Source organism: Nomascus leucogenys, chromosome X (genome assembly GCF_006542625.1).
Source record: "Nomascus leucogenys isolate Asia chromosome X, Asia_NLE_v1, whole genome shotgun sequence".
NCBI lineage: Eukaryota > Metazoa > Chordata > Mammalia > Primates > Hylobatidae > Nomascus > Nomascus leucogenys.
In genome coordinates, this window is record NC_044406.1 from 58,848,505 (window position 1) to 58,869,779 (window position 21,275).

Below are 21,275 nucleotides of genomic sequence, written 5' to 3' on the forward strand. Positions count from 1 at the left end.
TGGAGTCAAATCTCTTGGTGCTGTGCTGTATTGCAGCTGTGCTAGCACTCAAATTTTGAGTTGCAGTCCTTCCCACTCTTATTTTCTCTTTCCACATGCAGAGGAACCTCACCTCATGGCCACCATCACCACAGGCCCATGGGTAGTACTGCCAGGCTGCTGCAGATGTTCACTTAGGGCCTAAGGGCTCTTAAGTCAACTTGAGTTGAATGTTTTTTGGCCTGAGTCCTACACTCCAGGGTACTGGGCTCCCCTCTGGCCCAGGGAAGGTCTGGGAATGCCATCTAAGACCCAAGGCCTGGAATTGGGACCACAAGAGCCCCCTTGATGCTCTACACTCCTGTGGTCAAGCTGGTACCTAAGGTGCACTACAAAGACTCCTTTACTTTCCCATCTGCTTTTCTCAAAGGCCCACAGTGTGCTATCTGGGTATTACTACTGATTATTCATGGTCCTAGCATGATGACTCATCAGGTGATGAGGGCTGCCAGGACTCGGTCTTTTCCTTCAAGGCAATAGGTTTACTTCTATCCCAGGTTGCCTTAAGAAATGTCATCTGAGATATATGGCCTGAAAGAGTAACTCTCATGATTCTGACTGGGGTCATATTCTACTGAGCCTTAGCTGGTATTGAATATGCAAGACCAAGTCCTCCCCACTCTTCCCTCTCCTCTTCTCAGGTGGAAGTAAGGGGTCTCTTTTGGAGCCATGAACTGTGCAGCATGGAGTTTCGGGAGGGATAATGCAGGCACTCCCTTAGTCACGCAGGCTGTTTTCTCAGTAGGTCACATGCCTTTCAACTCCATTCGCTCTGAGCTCAGTTCAGCACTAGGACTCACCTATGAGTTGCAGCCCTGGTTGCCTGGACTGCCTTTCAAGTTTATTTTGGTCTCCAGAGTGCTTTAGTCTATGGTATAAGGCTTGCCAGAACTCAATTTCTGACCACTGAGATGGGCAATTTCCCTCTGGCTCTAAATGCTCCATTAGTGGGTGGGTTTCAGCGAGTTCAACCCAGTTTTGCTTTCTGCTGTGACAGGGTTGCACTAATTTTACTCAAATGCCTCACAATTGCTGTGCTCTCCCTCTCCTGAGAACACAGATTTGTTATCCACTCCACGTGGCCACTGTCAGGGGATAGAGGAGATGTGGCATCAGTGATTCAAGACTGTATTTTCTGCCATCTTTCAGTGCCTCTTTCAGCAATATGGAGTTAAAACCATGTACCGTGATTGCTTACCTGATTTTTAGTCCTTATGAAGATGCTTTGTGTGTATGTATGTGTAGACAGAGTTATTAAATTGGTGTTCTTGCAAGGGGGACAATCGGTGGAGCCTTCTATTTGGCCATCTTGTTCCACCCATCTGGTTTTTATTTCTTGTGGGTACATACCTAGTAGTAAAATTGATGGACCATATGTAACTTTATATTAAAATATTTGAGGAAGTGCCAGACTGTTTTTTACAGTGGCTCTGCTAGTTTACATTTCTTCCAGCAGTGTATGTGTGCTCCAAACTTTCCACATTCTTGACAAGACTTATTATTGTTTTCTTTTTTATTATTGCTTTTCCTTTTTTTTATTATAGCCATGTGCTATAAATATGCTCATTGACTATGTTAATTTTTTTGATAAATGTTTATTTAATTCCTTTGTCTATTTAAAAATACTGTGGTATTTGGCCTTTTACTGTTAAGTGTTAAGAGGTTTTGATGTATTTTATATACAAATCCCTTACCAAAATTATGCTTTCAAAACATTTTCTCCCGTTCTTTGGGTTGTTTTTCACTTTTCTTATGATATTTTTGAAGCATATAAACTTTTTATTTCTGATGAAGTCCAATTTATTAATAGTTTGTTGTGTGTGCTTTGATGTCATACTGCATTTTCACTAAAGGTCATAAAGATTTATTCCTGTGTTGTTGTTTTCTAAAAATTTTGTATATTTAACTTTAACATTTAATTTAAATATTAAATTTAAACTAAATTAATTTAAATTTGAATTCTGAATTATGTATTTAAATATGTATTTTGATCTAAGAACATAAAATGTGGTTGTGTTTTTTATCTTTAATTTTTTGATGTTTTGTAACCTTTAGTCTATAAGTCTTACACATGTAAATTCATTTCTATGTAGTTTATTACATTTTATGCTATTTTTAAAAATTGTTATTTTATTCTAATTTTTGGATTGTTCATGATTCAATTATCTCCAACGAAGTCCCTCTCAGAACACGTGGAAATTATGGGAGCTGCAATTAAAGAAGAGATCTGGGTGGGGACACAGCCAAACAATGTAATTCCATCCCTGGCCCATCCCAAATCTCATGTCCTCCCATTTTCAAACCAATCATGCCTTCCCAACAGTCCCCCAAGACTTAGCTCATTTTAGTATTAACTCATAGCCCACAGTCCAAAGTCTCACCTGAGACAAGGCAAGTTCTTTCAACCTAGGAGCCTGTAAAATCAAAAGTAAGTTAGTTACTTCCAAGATACAATGGGCGTACAGGCATTGGATAAATGCTCCCATTCCAAATGGAAGAAATTTGCCAAAACAAAGGGGCTACAGGCCCCATGCAAGTCCAAAATCCAAAAGGGTAGTCAAATCTTAAAACTCCAAAAAGATCTACTTTGACTCTATGTTTCCTATCTAGGTCACACTAATGCAAGAGGTGGGTTCCCACAGTATTGGACAGCTCTGCTCCTGTAGCTTTACGGGGTACGGCCTTCCTTCCAGCTGTTTTCACAAGCTGGTGTTGATTGTCTGCAGCTTTTCCAGGTGCACAGTGCAAGCTGTCAATGTATCTATCATTCTTGGAGGGTATAGCCCCATTCCCTGGCTGCTTTCACAGCTGGCATTGAGTGTCTGTGGCTTTTCTACGTGCATGGTGCAAACTGTCAGTGGATCTACCATTCTGGAGTCTGGAGAATGTTTGCCCTCTTCTCACAGCTCCACTAGGCAGTGCCCCAGTGGGGACTTTGTGTGGGGCCTCCAATCTCACATTTCCCCTTTGCACTGCCCTAGCAGAGGTTCTCCATAAGGGTCTCACTCCTGCATGAAACACCTGTCTGTACATCCAGGCATTTTCATACATCCTCTGAAATCTAGGCAGAGGTTCCCAAACCTCAATTCTTGACTTCTGTGCACTGGCAGTCTCAAAACCATGTGGAAGCTTCCAAGGTTTGGGGCTTGCACCCTCTGAAGCCACAATCTGAGTTGCATTTTGGTCTCAAGTTGCTGGGACTCAAGGCACCAAGTCCCTAGGCTGCATACAACAGGAGAGTTCTTCCCCTGCCCACAAAATTTTTTTTCTCCTAGACCTTTGGGCCTCTGATGGGAGGGGCTACTGGAAAGGTCTCTGACATGCCCTGGAGATATTTTCCCCATTGTCTTGGCGATTAGCATTTGGCTCCTCATTACTTATGCAAATTTCTGCAGCCTGCTTGAATTTCTCCTCAGAAAATGGGTATTTCTTTCCTATCACATCACCAGGCTTCAAATTTTCTGAAATTTTATGTTCCATTTCCTTTTTAAAGCTGAATGCTTTTAACAGCACCAAAGTTACCCTTTGAATGCTTTGATGCTTAGAAATTTCTTTTGCCAGATACCTGAAATCATCTCCCTCAAGTTCAAAGTGTCGCAAATTTCTAGGACAAGGGCAAAATGCCAACAACATATTTGCTAAAATATAGCAAGAGTCTCCTTTACTCCAGTTCTTAACAAGTTCCTCATCTCCATCAGAGACAATCTCAGCCTAGATTTTATTGTTTATATCACTATCAGTATTTTTGTCAAAGCCATTCAACAATTCTCTAGGAAGTTCCAAACTTTCACACATTTTCCTGTCTTCTTCTGAGTTCTCCAAACTGTTCCAACCTCTGCCTGTTACCTGGTTCCAAAGTCGCTTCCACATTTTCAGGTATCTTTACAGCAGTGCCCCACTCCTGGTACCAGTTTACTGAATAAGTCTGTTTTCATGCTGCTAATAAATTCATACATGAGACTGGGTAATTTATAAAGAAAAAGAGGTTAAATGGACTCACAGTTTCATGCAGTTGGGGAGGCCTCACAATCATGGCAGAAGGTGAAAGGGACATCTTACGTGGCAGCAGGCAAGAGAGAGAATGAGAGGCAAGTGAAAGGAGTTTCTATTTATAAAACCATCAGATCTCATGAGACTTATTCACTACCACTAGATCAGTATGGGGAAACTGGCCCCATGATTCGATTATTTTTCACCAGGACCCTTCCAAAACATATGGGAATTATGAGAGCTACAATTGAAGATGAGATTTGAGTGGGAACACAGCCAAATCATATTATATGGCATATTATGCTAATTGATTTTCAAATGTTTAACCAAATTTGCATTTGTGGGATAAATTCTAATTTGTCATGGCATGAGATCCTTTTTATATGTTGCAGGATTCATTTAACTAGTATGAAGTTCAGCATTTTAATGTCTATATTAAGAGGGGATATTGTTCTGTAGTTTTTTATTAATGTTTTTGTCTGTTTTTTTTTATTATTATACTTTAAGTTTTAGGGTACATGTGCACAATGTGCAGGTTTGTTACATATGTATCCATGTGCCATGTTGATTTCCTGCACCCATTAACTCGTCATTTAGCATTAGGTATATCTCCTAATGCTGTCCCTCCCCCCTCCCCTTTTGTTTCAGGGTAATACTGGTCTCATAGATTGAGCTAAGAAGTATTTTTTGATTCTCTATTTTTTGAAATTTTGTGAAAGATTGCTATGCAATATTTAATGTTTTGTAGAATTTACCAGTAATGTCATCTGATTTGGCTTTTATTTGTGAGGTTTTTCTTATACTAATTCACTCCCTTCACTTGTTATAGATTTACTCAGATTTTCTATTAATACTTGGGTCAGTTTTGGTAGTTTGTACCTTTCTAACAACTTGTCAGTTCAAGGTAATTTATCTAACTTTTTGACAAGCCATTGTTTATACTATTCTCTTATAGTTCTTTTTATTTCTGTTTGGTGATTAGTGATGTTTCTTATTTTATTCCTTATTTTAGTACTTTTTTATCCATTTTTTTCCTCAGTCTAATAAAGATTTTGAAAATTTTGTTGTCTTTTTTCAAAGATAATATTTTTGATTTTATCAACCTCTTTTTTTATATTATTTTATTTGTTCCCATTCTAATCTTCTGCTTTTTAAATTTGGTTTGACATCTTTCGAGTTTCTTAAGATGAAAGGTTAAATTATTCATTTCAAACATTTACTCTTTTAAGATATAGATGTAACTATAAATTTTCCTCTAAGGACTACATTTTTTCTTTCTGTTCTTCAGATTGCATAATATATATCTTCAAGTTAGATAATTCTTTTATTCTGCTTACTCCAATCTACTGTTGAGCACTGCTAGTGAATTTTTTTATTTTGGTTATTGTGCTTATCAATTCTAGAGTTTTATTCAGTTCATTTTAAAAAGTGTTTCATATGGCTTTGTTAAGATACAATTCACATTTCATACAATTCACCAATTAAAATGAGTAGTTATGTGTATATTCACGGATGTGTGAAACCATCAACACCATCAATTTAAAAAGAATTTTATTGTTTCACAGCATGATTCACCCTCTTTATATACAATCCTAAGAAGCCACTAACTAATCTACTTTCTATGAATTGTCTGTTTTGGATAGTTAATGTAAATAGAATCATAATATGAGATCTTTTGTGACTAGCTTTTTTCACTTAACATGTTTTTTTCAAGGTTTATCCATATTGTAGCATATATTAGCACTTTATTTGTTGTTATGGCTAAATAATATTCCACTGTATGGATATAGTACAATTTTTAATCCATTCATTTATTGATGGGCATCTGTTTTTTTTCCACTTTTTGGCTACTATGAAGAATATTGCTATAAAAATTCATGTACAAGTGTCATGGACCTTTTTTTACATTTCTCTTTGGTATATACCTGGAAGTGAAATTGGTGGGTCTTATGGCATGTGTATATGTGCCAAAGAAACTGCCAGATTGTTTTCCAAAGTAGCTCCACCATTTTACTTTCTCACCAGAATTGTATGAGAGATTGAATTTCTCCACATTCTCACCAACATTTATTACTGTTTTTTAATTTTGATTGTAGCCATCCTAGTGGATGTGAAATGACATTTCATTGTGGCTTTGAATTATATTTCCCTGATGACTAATAATGTTGAACATGTTTTCATGCACTTGTTGGATATGTGTATATCTCACTTGAAGAAATGCTTATTCAGATTATTTTTCCAGATTAATAGGATATTTGTATTTCTATTAATTGAGTTGCAAGAGATCGTCATGGGTTTCTTATAAGATTTATAATTAGCAAATATTTTTGCCATTCCATGGGTTGTGTTTTCACTTTCTTGCTGGTGTTCTTTTAAATGCAAAATTTTTAATTTTGATGAATTTTAACTAATTTGTTTATTTCTCTTCTTATTCACACTTCTGGTATAATAGCTAATAATTGTTTTACAAATCTAAAGTCATAAATATTTGCCCCTATTTTTTCTTCTCAGAGATTGATAGTTTTAGCTCTTTCATTTAGGTAGCTAGTTCATAAATTTTGAGTTAATTTTTCATGTAAAATGTGAGATAAGAGTTCAAATTCATTCTTTTAGATGTGGCTATGCAGTTCTCCCAGCACATTTTGTTGAAAGAACAATGTTTTCCCCATTGCATAGTCTTGACACCTTTGTTGAAAATTAGTTTGCCACAGATGTATGGGATTTGTCAGACTCTTAATTATATTTCATTAATCTTTATGTCTAATTTTGTACAAGCACCACACTGTCTTGATTATCATTGCATTGTAGTAAGATTTCAAATCAAAAAGTACAAGTCTTTCAACTTGGTTCTTTATTTTCTTTTTTTTTCTTATACTTTAAGGTCTTGGTTACATGTACAGAAATGTAGTTTTGTTACATAGGTATGCATGTGCCCTGGTGGTTTGCTGTACCCGTCAACCCATCACCCACATTATGTATTTCTCCTAATGTTATCCCTCTCCTAGCCCCTCACCCTCTAACAGGCCCTGGTGTGTGATGTTCCTATCCCTGTGTCCATGTGTTCTCATTGTTCAAATCCCACTGGTGAGTGAGAACATGTGGCGTTTGGTTTTCTAATCTTGTGATAGTTGGCTAACAAATGATGGTTTCCAGCTTCATCCATGTCCCTGCAAAGGACATGAACTTATCCTTTATATGGCTGCACAGTATTCCATGGTATATATGTGCCACATTTTCTTAATCCAGTCTGTCATTGATGGACATTTGGGTTCATTCCAAGTGTTTGCTCTTGTGAATAGTGCAGCAATAAATATATGTGTGCATGTGTCTTTATAGTAGCATGATTTATAATCCTTTGGGTATATACCCAGTAATTGGATTGCTGGATCAAATGATATTTCCAGTTCTAGATCCTTGAGGAATCACCACACTGTCTTCCACAATGGTTGAACTGATTTACACTCCCACCAACAGTGTAAAAGCATTCCTATTTTTCCACAACCTCTCCAGCATCTGTTGTTTCCTGACTTTTTAATGGTCGCCATTCTAACTGACATGAGATGGTATCTCATTGTGGTTTTGATTTGTATCTATCTGATGACCAGTGATAATGAGCATTTTTTCATATGCCTGTTGGCTACATAAATGTCCTCTTTGGTGAAGTGTCTGTTCATATCCTTTGCCCAGTTTTTGATAGGGTTACTTGCTTTTTTCTAGTAAATTTGTTTAAGTTCTTTGTAGATTCTGGATATTAGTACTTTGTCAGATGGACAAATTGCAAAAATTTTCTCCCATTCTGTAGGTTGCCCGTTCACTCTGAGGATAGTTTCTTTTGCTGAGCAGAAGCTCTTTAGATTAATCAGATTCCATTTGTCAATTTTGACTTTTGTTGCCATTGCTTTTGGTGTTTTAGTCATGAAGTCTTTGCCCATGCCTATGTCCTGAATGGTATTGCCCAGGTTTTCTTCTAGGGTTTTTATGGCCCTAGGTCTTATGTTTAAGTCTTTGATCCATCTTGAGTTGATTTCTGTAAAAGGTATAAGAAAGGGGCCCAGTTTCAGTTTTCTGCATATGGCTAGCCAGTTTTCCCAACACCATTTATTAAATAGGAAATTTTTTCCCCATTGCTTGTTATTACCAGGTTTGTCAAAGATCAGATGATTGTAGCTGTGTGGTGTTATTTCCAAGACCTCTGTTCTGTTCCATTGGTCTATATATCCGTTTTGGTACCAATACCATGCTGTTTTGGTAACTGTAGCCTTGTAGTATAGTTTGAAGTCAGGTAGAGTGATGCCTCCAGCTTTGTACTCCTTGCCTAGGATTGTCTTAGCTATGTGGGCTCTTTTTTGGTTCCCTATGAAGTTTTAAGTAGTTTTTTCCAATTCTGTGAAGAAAGTCAGTGGTGGCTTGATGGGGATAGTGTTGAACCTGTAAATTACTTTGGGCAGTATGGCCATTTTCATGATATTGATTCTTCCTATCCATGAGCATGGAATGTTTTTCCATTTGTTTATGTCCTCTCTTATTCTCTTGAGCTGTGGTGTATAGTTCTCCTTGAAGTGGTCCTTCACATTCCTTCTAAGTTGGATTCCTAGGTATTTTATTTTCTTTGTAGCAATTGTGAATGGGAGTTCACTCATGATTTGGCTCTGTTTGTCTGTTATTGGTGTATAAGAATTCTTGTGATTTTTGCACATTGATTTTGTATCCTGAGACTTTGCTGAAGTTGCTTATCAGCTTAAGGAGGTTTTGGGCTGAGAGGATGAGGTTTTCTAAATATACAATATTCTTTTTTCTCTAATCTTGTCTTTTCTCTTTATTTCATTAAGTTGATCTTCAATCTCTGATACACTTTCTTTCACTTGATTGATTCAGCTATTCATACTTGTGTATTCACGAAGTTCTCGTGCTGTGTTTTTCAGCTCCATCAGGTCATTTATGTTCTTCTCTACATTGGTTATTCTAGTTAGCAATTCAACTAACCTTTTTTCAAGGTTCTTAGCTTCCTTGCATTGGGTTAGAACATGCTCCTTTAGCTTGGGGTTGTTTATTACCCACCTTCTGAAGCCTACTTCTGTCAGTGGGTCAAACTCATTCTCCAGCCAGTTTTGTTCCCTTGCTGGTGAGGAATTGTGATCCTTTGGAGGAGGAGAGTCATTCTGGTTTTTGGAATTTTCAGCCTTTTTGCACTGGTTTTTCCGCATCTTTGTGGATTTATCTATCTTTGGTCTTTGATGTTGATAACCTTCGGATGAGGTCTTTGAGTGGAAGTGCTAATCCTTTCTGTTTTTTTTTTTTTTTTTTTTTTTTTTTTTTTTTTTTTAACAGTCAGGGTCCTCTGCTGCCAGTCTGCTGGAGTTTGCTGGAGGTCCACTCCAGACCTTGTTTGCCTAGGTATCATCAGCGGAGGCTGCAGAGCAGTAAAGATTGCTGCCTTTTTTTTCTCCTGGAAGCTTCAACCCAGAAAGGCACCTGCCAGATGCCAGACAGAGCTTCCCTGTATGTGGTGTCTGTTGGCCCCACCTGGGAGGTGTCTCCCAGTCAGTATACACAGGGTTCAGTGACCCACTTGAGGAGGCAGACTGACCCTTAGCAGAGTTCTAACCCTGTGCTGGGAGGTCCACTGCTCTCTTAAAAACCATCAGGCAAGGACATTTAAGTCTGCTATAAGCCCCTGACAGGGGCAGTTGCCTTTTTGACAGATATGCCCTGTCCAGAGAGGAACAATCTGGCAGTCTGGCCACAGCAGCCTTGCTGAGCTACAGTGGGCTCCACCCAGCTCCAACTTCCCAGCAGCTTCCTTTACACTGTGATGGTAAAGCCAGCTACTCAAGCCTCAGTAATGGTGGATGCCCCTCCCCCCACCAAGCTCAACCATTCCAGGTGGATGTCAGATTGCTGCTGTGCTGGTAGTGAGAATTTCAAGCCAGTGGATTTTAGTTTCCTGGGCTCTGTTGGGGTGGGACCCTCTGAGCGAGACCACTTGGCTCCCTGGCTTCAACCCCCCTTTTCAGGGGAGTGAATGGTTCTGTCTCGCTGGTGTTCCAGGCACCAGTGTGGTAAAAAAAAAAAAAAAAAAAAAAAAAAAAAAAAAGCTCCTGCAGCTAGTTCAGTGTCTGCCCAATTGGCTACCCAGTTTTGTGCTTGAAACCCAGGGCCCTGGTGGGGTAGTCACCAGAGGGAATCTCCTGGTTTGCTGGTTGTGAAGACCATGGGACAAGCGCAGTATCTGTGCCATAGCTCCTCAGGCTCAGACCCTCATGGCTTCCCTTGGGTAGGGGGAAAAATTCCCCAACCCCTTGTGCTTCCCCGGTGAGGTGACACCCCACCCTGCTTCAGCTCACCCTCCATGGGCTGCACCCACAGTCCAACCAGTCCCAGTGAGATGAACTGGGTACCTCAGTTGAAAATGCGGAAATTACCCACCTGTGTTGATCTTGCTAGGAGCTGCAGACTGATGCTGTTTATATTCAGCCAGCCTGAATCTCCTTCACCTGGTTCTTTATTTTCAAGATTGTTTCAACTATTCTGAGTCCCTTGCAATTTTTTAAATAAAATTTAGACTCAGCTTATCCATTTTTACACGGAAATAAGCTGGAATTCTGATACTGATTGTAGATCAGTGTGGAAAATAATAGCATCATAACAATGTTACATCTTTCAATCTATAAACATATATATTTTTTCATTTATTTTGGTCTTCTTTAGTTTATTTTAACATTTTGTAGTTTTTAGAAATTCAAATTTTTCATTTGATTTGTTAGGTTTGTTGCCAAGAAGTCTTTTTTGCTGTTACAAATGGAGTTGTTCTGTTTATTTTATTCTTGAAATGTTAATTGCAAGTGTATAGAATTACAATTGACATTTGCATATTTATCTTGTATTCTGCAATTTTGCTAAAGTATTTTTATTAGTATTAATAGTTTTTAGTGGATTCCTTAGAATTTTTGTATAAAAATTATATTGTCTCTTAGTAGAGATTGTTTTATTTCTTTGAATGCTTTTTATTTATTTATCTTGCTTAATTGCCCTGGATGAAACACATTCAGTACAATATTAAATTAGAAGTAGTAAGACAATGCACCCTGGTGTTGTTACTGATCTTAAGGGTAAGATACCTAGTCACCATAGAATATAATGTTAGCTGTGGATTTTTCATAGATGCCTGTTATCAGGTTGAGGAAATTTTCTTCTGTTCCTAGTTTATTGAATGTTTTTATCACAAAAGAGTGTTGGATTTTTCTCTGAATGTTGTTCTGCATCTACTGAGATTATTATGTAATTTTGGTTTTTATTCTACTAATATAATGCATTACATTAGGTGGTTTACAGATGTTAAAACAACTTTGGATTTCTGAGATAAATGTTATTAGGTTATGCTGCCTAATTCCTTTTATGTGTTTCTGAATTCAGTTTGCTAGTGAATTTTATATTCTATTCATTCTACTTCTAAACTCTATAAATCTTTCAATAAAATGTTTAAATATTTTTTGTGTTGATATTTTCTACATGAGACATTGTGACCATAATTTCATTTCATTTTAAGCATATTTTAGTTAGTTATTTAGATATACTTATTACAGCTTTTTTGATTTTTAAATCTACTATGTCTGTAATCTAAGCACATTCAAAGAAAATTATATTGCTTTCGTTTTTGTGTACAAGACACTATTTTTAACAATGTTTTTGTGTGTCATTTTTTTTTTTTTTTTGCTGGTTAGACATGGACATATGAGATAGTATATTTAACCGGTTCTAGATACTGACCCTATTTTCTCTTTCCCTCAACCCCAGTGGTTGGTGGTGTTGTGTGTTTGTTTAGTGACTTAGATTTTGAGCCAGTTACATGTATATTTTTTACCACTGGATGTGTGTTTGTTGCCCAGAGTCCTCTATTTCAGTTCACAAAGTAAGCAAAGTAATGTAGGAGAAATATTTTGGGTCCAAATGTTTGCAGCCTACTTGCTATAGTTTGGATTTTGGTCACACTAAGCGTCATATTAAAATTTGATCCCTAACGTTGAGGGTGGGGTCTAATGAGAGGTGTTTGGGTGATGGGAGTGGATCCCTCATTAATAGATTAAGGCCCTCCTTAGGGGGGTGTGAGTAAGTTGTCACTCTATGATTTTCTTTTTTTTTATTATTATTATACTTTAAGTTCTAGGGTACATGTGCACAACGTGCAGGTTTGTTACATATGTATGCATGTGCCATGCTGGTGTGCTGCACCCATTAACTCGTCATTTACATTAGGTATATCTCCTAATGCTGTCCCTTCCCCCCCACCCCACGACAAGCCCCAGTGTGTGATGTTCCCCTTCCTGTGTCCAAGTATTCTCATTGTTCTGTTCCCACCTATGAGTGAGAACATGCAGTATTTGGTTTTCTGTCCTTGCGATAGTTTGCTGATAATGATGGTTTCCAGCTTCATCCATGTCCCTATGAGAGCTGGTAGTTAAAATGAGCTTTGAATTTCCTCCTCCACTTGCTTCCTCTCTTACCATGAGTTCTATGCGCATGCCAGCTCTCTTTTACTTTTCACCATAAGTGAAAGAAACCTGAGGCCTTCACCAGATGCCCAATCTTTTATACAGCAGAATTATATAAAAAGATAAATATTTTTTCTCTATAAATTCCCCAGCTTCAGGTATTTCTTTATGGCAACACTAACTGGACTAAGACACTACTGCACCCAGGATAGATGTTTCATTTTATAAGTAAAGACTGGATGGGAGAAGAGAGACCTGATCCCCTTAACCACGTTTAACAGATTGTTGGTGACACAGGGATTCGGGGAGACTGAGAAATGCTAATGATGGCCTGCCCCTTCCAGTGTGAAACTATAGTCTCATACAGGAAACTCAGAGGAGAGAGAAGTCCCACCTTCTTGACAGCACATACTCAGAGTAGAGTGACCAAGGTATATCTTCTGTAAAACACAGATAGGATGGAGAAATGGAGGTGGGTGGGTTAATAACAGGTTTTTGATCAAATGCTAGATGTTTGGTCTTAGGAAATTTAGTAAATTTCTTTGAATGCACATTTCTCCATTTCCTTTTTGTTCTCAGGACTATTTCCAAAGACTTTATATGATAGATTTTTAAAAAATTATTTTCACTTGTTAAATTATTGTTTTGCTGGGGAGAGGGCACACAACTCCTCACTATATCATTACAGAAGCCCTCTTAAACAATATACAAAAAGTTTATTTTGTAAAATATATTTTCAGACTTTTCTACTGGCATTTCTGCAAACCTCTCTAGAACACCCTAACGCAGATTTTACTATACAAGTAAAGTAAGTTGTTAAACTTGATATAAAGTCAATACATACACAATATATTGTTTTAATGGACTTGCTTTTTTTATACACCATTGTTATTATTATTTGTTCATGTTGTTGCCCATAACTAGTACATTAATTTTCAGAGTTGTTCATGTTAAAATCAAATATATATCTCTGATATTTAGTGTAATTAAACTCCTTAATGTTTGCCACCTGAAACAATAGAAAGTAAACAATATGGCCTTCTTTGTATTCTTTATTTGATGGACAAGTTTTTCCACATTAATGAGATGACTTCTGAAGAACCCTAAGTTATTTACATAATCTTTTGAACTTAGAAGTCTAAAGTTTGTTGCATAATTTCTACTTTTTAGTGCCACATGAGCAATTTTCCACTACATGCCCTTCTCCTTTTGTAAAATGTCTGCTACCTACAACCATTACTTAAGCGAACGGCTATTGTGAGATAGTGACATATAAGACTACTTGCCTTCTTGTGGAAAATAACTTACTAGTGCTTCCTCCTTGCTTCCTATTTCCAGCAGAACCTAATCCTTTGAAAGCTGACCAATAATCATTTTAGTCTGGGATTTACCAGTACATCCTGGCACTTCTGCAGACTTCTCTCAAACACCCTAATGCTGATTTTTATTTGAACTCCTAATTCTAATTTTACAGTTTATAAAAACTTAGAAGTGTACATGTTGTCTTTTTAAGTTAAGATACTGTATAAACTGATTTTGAGCACATTCCTCCAATTACTCCAATTTTTTTCTTTTAAATGTTAATTACAATCCTCACTTAAAATGACAGTGAGCAATACAACAAAATTGAACCTTTCAACACTCCTCTTCCCACATAGACATCAATTCAAACAACTATTCACATGTGAAAATACCTCCAAAAGAACTAAGAAAACCAGGTGAAAGAATATAGTATCTATGTATAGCACAGAAATAAATAAGAAAAGAGGCATTGAAGAAAGTATGAATCTTAGTTTTACACTGCACACATCACCCTTCTGCAAATTCCAGGCAACACAACATTGAGAGAGATACCATTTGCTTAGGAGGACTTTGCCTTAAACATGCAAACTCACTATAACCCAGGACTATGCATACCTATACAGCCCCAGACTCGAGGCTGTCACCATCTACATTAGTGCATTCTCCTGGTGCTGTTAAGAAATACCTAAGACTGGGTAATTTATAAAGAAAAGATATTTAATTGACTCATAGTTCTTCATGGCTGGGGAGGCTTCAGGAAATTTACAAGAGAAGGCACCTTCTCTTGTAAATTTATGGCAGAAGGCACCTCTTAACATGGCAGCAGCATGACAGCAAGAGAGAGAGTGAGAATGAGAATGAGAGTGCCAGCAGGGAAATGTCAGACACTTATAAAACCATCAGATTTCATGAGAACTAATTCATTATTAATAGAACAGCATGGGAGAAACTTCCCCCATGATTCAATTACCTCCCACTGGGTTACATATGGAGATTATGAGATTACAATTCAAAATGAGAGTTTGGTGGGGACAGGAAGCCTAACTATGCCATTTCACTCCTAGCCCCTCCCAAATCTCATGTCCTCTCATTTCAAAACCAATCATGCCTTCCCAACAGTCCTCCAAAAACTTAACTCAACTCAGCATTAACTCAAAGTCCACAGTCAAAAGTCTCATCTGAGACAAAGCCAGTCTCTTCTATCTATGAGCCTGTAAAATCTTACGCAAGTTAGTTACTTCTTAGATACAGTGGGGTACAGGCATTGGGTAAATACGTTTACTCCAAGTGGGAGAAATTAGCCAAAAAAAATGGTGCTACAGTCTCCATGCAAATCTGAAATCCAATAGGGCCGTCATTGAACATCAAAGTTCTTATATAATCTCTTTTGACTCCATGTCTCACATCCAGGTCATGCTGATGCAAATAGTGGGCTTCCATGGCTTTGGGCAGCTCCACCCCTGTGGCTTTGAAGGGTAGAGCCTCCCTCTCAGCTGCTTTTCTGGGCTGGCATTGAGTTTCTGTGGCTTCTTCAGGCACATAGTGCAAGTTGTCAGTGGATCTATCATTCCAGGGTCTGGAGGACAGTGGACCTCTCCTCACATCTCCACTAGGCAATGCCCCAGTGGAGGCTCTGTGTGGGGTTCCAATCCTACATTTCCCTTCTGCACTGCCCCAGCAGAGGTTCTTCACAAGGGCTCCACATCTGCAGCAAACATCTGCCTGGACATCTAGGCATTTGAGGCCAGAGGTTTCCTTGAGGAAAGACAGGAGAAAGATGATCAGACTGGGCCTTCAGGCCTTCCCTGAAACTAGGCTGCATTCTGCAGCCCCATGTTCCAGGCCTGCTTGGCAGACTTGATTTCTGGGTTGCCCCACCTAATATCAGCTGATACAAGCATCACTGCCTGGCTGACCTAAGTGGCCCTGTGCTCTGGACTGCTTCCAAAACCAGGCTGCTTCTCACAAAACTGGACATCATGCATGCCCAACACCAGGCTGGTAGCATCACCCCAAGTCATCAGGATGGCACTCAAGGATCCAGCCTCTAGTCAAGCCCCTAAAATGCAGACTCCAGGTCCACAGAGCTTCAAGCCAGCCCCTGTGGTACCAGGCTTCAGACCCACCACTGTGCCAGGTTGGCATTTTGACCTCAAGCACCAGACAGGCATCTATGGAAACAGCCCTGGCCTATCCAGTGTCAGACTGATTCTTGCAGCTGCATCTTCCAGGCTGGCCCCTATAGCCCCATGCTCCAGCAGACTCAATGTTCAACTCTGCTTCAGCAGACCCAAGTTCTGGTTCTGTTAGTAGACCCCAACACTAGACAGGCCTCCACAAATCCATGCTTCAGGACTACCTTAGTGTACCCAGCACCCATGCTAGCCCCAGAGGCTCTCTGACCCAGGTCAGGTCTCACGAAGCTAGCCTCTAGGCTAGCATCTGCACAACCAGGCTCCAGGCTGACACTAGTGGACAAGACTCCAGGCTAAAGGCCAAAGTCTTGGGCTCCAGGCTATCTCCAGTAGCTCAAGGCACCAGGTCACCACCCATGATCCTAGGTGCCAGAGTAGCCCCCATGGACCCAGGCTGGCCACAGGCTCCAAGGTGGTCCCTGTGGTCCCAGACTTTAGGGAATCAGAGTCTAGGCTTGTTCTAGCATACCTAATGACCAGACACACCCGAGTAGACCAAAGTGCCCACCCAGATCCTGTGGATATAGGCTCTAACACCACCTCTTCAGGCCCAGTCTGCAGGCTAGCCCTCATGTGCCCAGGACCCACACCCACCTCCATGGAATAAAGTTCAAGGCCTGACTTAGTACTAGGCCAGTCCTTATGGACTCGGGCTCTAAGACTATGCCAGTTGTTTCCGGCACTAAGCTCATCTCAGTACCTTGCCAGAACCTGCAGACTCAAGCTCAGGACCCATTCCAGTGACAGGTTCACCTTGATGAACCTGGGTTTCTGACTGGCTCATAGAGATACGGGCTCCAAAGCCTCTCATGTTGATTCAAGCTTTCGGCCTATCTCTGAAGATTGAATTAGCAGGTTCACCCTAGTAAATCTAAGCTTCAAGCCAAATACTAAACACACAGGTATCATGATTGCACACATGCTGAATCAGGCACGAGGTCAGCCTGACTGGGGATTTCAGCACGAAATCCACCCTTGGATTATGCCAAATGGCCTTCCTGGAACCTGAACAGCTAACTGGTGAAGAATTCCCCAAACAAGGCCAGTCTGCAAAGACTGGAATAAATCCATGCTTTTTCAAATGTACTAACATCAATTTAAGACTACAAGAAACGTGAACAACCAAAGAGACACAACTGCATCAAAAGAACACAATAATCTTCTAGTAACAGAACCAAAGGAAATAAAGATATACAAGCTGTCTGAAAAATAATTTAAAATGAATTACTTTTAAGGAAGCTCAGTGAATTTCAAGGAAATACAAAGAAACAAGTTAATTAAGTAAGGAAAACAATAAATGACTAAAATGAGAAATTTAAACTAAATTCAAATTCTACAAAAAATCCCCAGAAATTCTGAAGCTGAAAACTGTGATGAACAAAATGAAAAATGCAATAGAGAATGCCAATAGAGTTGATCAAGGTCACTAGAATTAATCAAGCATAAGAAAGATCTGTGAGGACGGTTGTGGTTGATCATGCCTGTAATCCTAGGACTTACGGAGGCCAAGCTAAGCAAATCATGAGCCCAGAAGGTTAAGACTAGCCTGGGCAACACGGCACAATCCCATCTCTACAAAAAAAAAAAACACAAAAAAACAGAAATACAAAACTTAGCTGGGTGTGGTGATACATGCCTGTAGTTCCAGCTACTCAGGAAGCCAAGGAAGGAGGATTGCTTGAGCCACAGGATCACAAGGTAAAGTCCCTGGATAGGAAGTCTGCAAGTTGAGGAACAAAGAAGCCAGTAGTAGATCAGTCTGAATCCCCAAAAGTCAGAAGTAGGGAAGCCTACAGTGCAGTCTTCAGTCTGTGGCTGAAGGCTAGAGATCCCCTGGCAAACCAAGAGTGTAAATCCAAGAGTCCAAAAGCTGAAGAACCTGGAGTCTGATATTCGAGGGCAGGAAGTATTTTGCATGGGAGAAAGATGAAGACCAGAAGACTCAGCAAGCCTGCTCATTCCACATTTTTCTGCCTGCTTTTTCTAGCTGCTCTGGCAGCCTAGGATATGGTGCCCACCCAGGTTAAAAGTGGAACTATCTCTCCCAGTCCACTGACTCAAATGTTAATTTTCTCTAGCAACACCCTCACAGACACACCCAGAAACAATACATTGAATCCTTCAATCCAATCAAGCTGATACTTAATATCAACCATCACAAGTCAACTCCTCATCAAATTGAACCTGTATACATATCCAAATAAAGAAAATAATAAGATCACAATTACACCTAACATAATACAGCTATCCTTTGTACAACAGGAAGTACGCTAATCCTTAACCTAAATGCTATTACATGAAGTTAACAACACTGAATTGCTCATATGGAGTCACTAAATCTTATGTCACATGATAAAGGAAAAAAGAAAACAAAGATATTTTATTAGTACATGTGTATACAAGAACAAGTGTATTATTAACTAAATAAGGAGGAAATATTCATGACAATTACAGTTCTCATTTCTGCCACTGGTCATATGGTCACAGCTGGTATGGATAACTACCTTCTTTTATCATTCATTCTGTATTAGCTTTGCCTTTAGCAAGCTCCTCAGCTGGTCATTATTTTTTATCTGGTGGAATGACCCAAATGTTCATTCTTGGAGGGTCCAGGTAATTTGTAGTCCTGCTTGGATAGGGCTGCTGTAGTTTCCCATTGACATTAATTACAGGACATGGTAATATTAAGAGATGCCCTAAGGGATCTCTTGTATTCCACACATACTCTTTGTTACCTTCACTGTGGAGTAGTAGACTGATTTCATCTTGATAGTCTGGGTCGGTCACCCCAGACAACACTGTAACTCCCTTCTTAGCCTGTTGACTCAGGTAGGAGAAACCCAAAGTATCCAGGTGGCAATCTTAACTTCCACTTTAATAGAATTATTAATGTGTCTTCTGATGGCAGCATTCCTCCCTCTGGAACTAAGACCTCTAGGCCAGCAGAACGTAATGTCATGGAAACAGGAAGCAAAATTTTTGCTAGTGGGTCACTAAGGTTGATGGTGAGTGGTGCCACTTTCAATTCAACAGTTTGATTCCTGTACCTTTAAATCCTGGCTATGAGAGAAACAGTACTATATATTAAATGCTGATTCAGAGCATACACAGCGCTCTAGAGAACTTGGCCCCATCCCTGCAAAGTATTGTCACCTAGTTGACTTTGTAACTGTGACTTCCAAAGGGCATTGAATCCAGCTGATTCAGGATGATGGGAAACATGGTAAGACCAGTGAATTCCATAAGCATGAGCCCACTGCTGCACTTCTTTAGCTCTAATGTGAATGTCTTGGTCAGAGGCAATGCTGTGTGGAATACCATTATGGTGGATAAGGCATTCCTTGAGTCCACGGATGGTAGTTGTGGCAGAAGCATTGCATGCAGGATAGGCAAACCCATATCCAGCGTAAGTGTCTGTTCTAGTGAGGACAAACCGCTGCCCTTTCCGCCATGAAAGAGCTTGCACAGCAGCCTGGACCTCTTTCAGAGGCCTCTCCTGTTCTGGACACTACTCAAAACTGGCAGTCTTTTTGGTAATTTGATAAATGGCTGGAGTAACACACCCAAATGAGGAATGTGTTGTCTCTAAAATCCAAATAGGCTCACTAGGTGTTGTGCCTCTTTCTTGGTTGTAAGATGGGCCAAATGCAGCAACTTATCCTTCACCTTAGAAAGAATATCTCAACAGTTCCCACATCACTGGGCCTCTAGAAATTTTACTGAGGTAAAAGGTCTCTGAATTTTAGTTGAATTTATTTCCCATCCCCTGACACACAAATGTCTCACCAATTAGTCCAGTGTGTTTTCTACTTCTCACTCACTGTGTCCAATCAGCATAATGTTAACATAATGGACCAGTGTGATATCTTGTAGAAGGAAAAAGCGATCAAGATATCTGTGATCAAGATTATTACACACAGCTGGCAATTTGATATACTCCTAAGGTAGGAGAATTGATATACTCCTAAGGTAGGACAATGAAGGTATATTGCTGGCCTTGCCAACGGAATACAAATTGCTTCTGATGGGCCTCGTGGACAGAAAGGGGAAAGAAAAGGCATTTGCCAAATCAATGGCTGCATACCAGATACCAGAAGATGTGTTAATTTACTCAGGCAATAAAACCACATATGATACAGCAGCTGCAATTGGAGTTACCACTTGGTTAAGCTTACAATAATCCACTATCATTCTCAAAGGTCCATCTGTCTTCTGCATAGGCCAAATAAGAGAGTTGAATGAGGATGTTATAGGAATCACCACCCCTGCATCTTGATGGTGATACTACTCTTCAAAATCTCTCCAGGGGATGTGATATTGTTTTCAATTTACTATTTTCCTAGGTAGAGGCAGCTCTCATGGCTTCCATTTGGCCTTTTCCACCATAATAGCCCTCACCGTACCAGTCAGGGAGCCAATGTGGGGATTCTGCCAGCTGCTAAGTATGTCTATGCCAATTATGCATTCTGGCACAGGGAAAATGACCACAGGATGAGTCCAGGGACCCACTGTAAGGCAGACCTGAGCAAAAACTCCATTAATTACCTGACCTCCATAACCCCCTACTTTAACTGGAGGGCCACAGTGATGTTTGGGGCTCCTGGAATTAACATAAGCTCACAGGCAGTGTCCAGTAGTCCCCAAAAGGTCCGATCATTCCCCTTTTTCCAATGCACAGTTACCCTGGTAAAAGGCTGGAGGTCTTCTTGGGGAAGGATGGGATAAAGATTACCAGTATAAATTGTCAGTGGTGTAGTGGGGTCCTTCCTCAAGGGGAACCAGCGTCTCCTTCATTCAAGGGGTTCTGGGTCTGTAAAATGATTCAAGTCTGGAAATTGATTGAGGGGCCATGATTTTCTATTTTAATAATTCATATTAGTCATCTGTCCACTCGACCTGGAAGTTTTCTGCTTATACAAATTAAGTAAGAATGCCGTAGGCTTCCTATCGATTTCACTTCCAGGAACTCCGTGATTAATTAGCCAATGACAGAGCTCTACACAATTCAGACTATTCTGATTACTACTTTGCCTCTGCTGTCTATTATGGTAACTATGTCCACCTTGCCTCTGATGGTTGAGTGCCACCACTTGGCCCCTGACACCTGAGGACTCAATTATTCTCATCGCATTTAAATTTTGTAATTGAGTGACTGCAGTTCCCACTGTAAGATCTGGCATACAGATCCTGTGCACCTGTGGCACAGGGATTACCTTGACGCTTTCATCCCCAGGAGAGGGGTTGTGCCTTACTTTGGTAG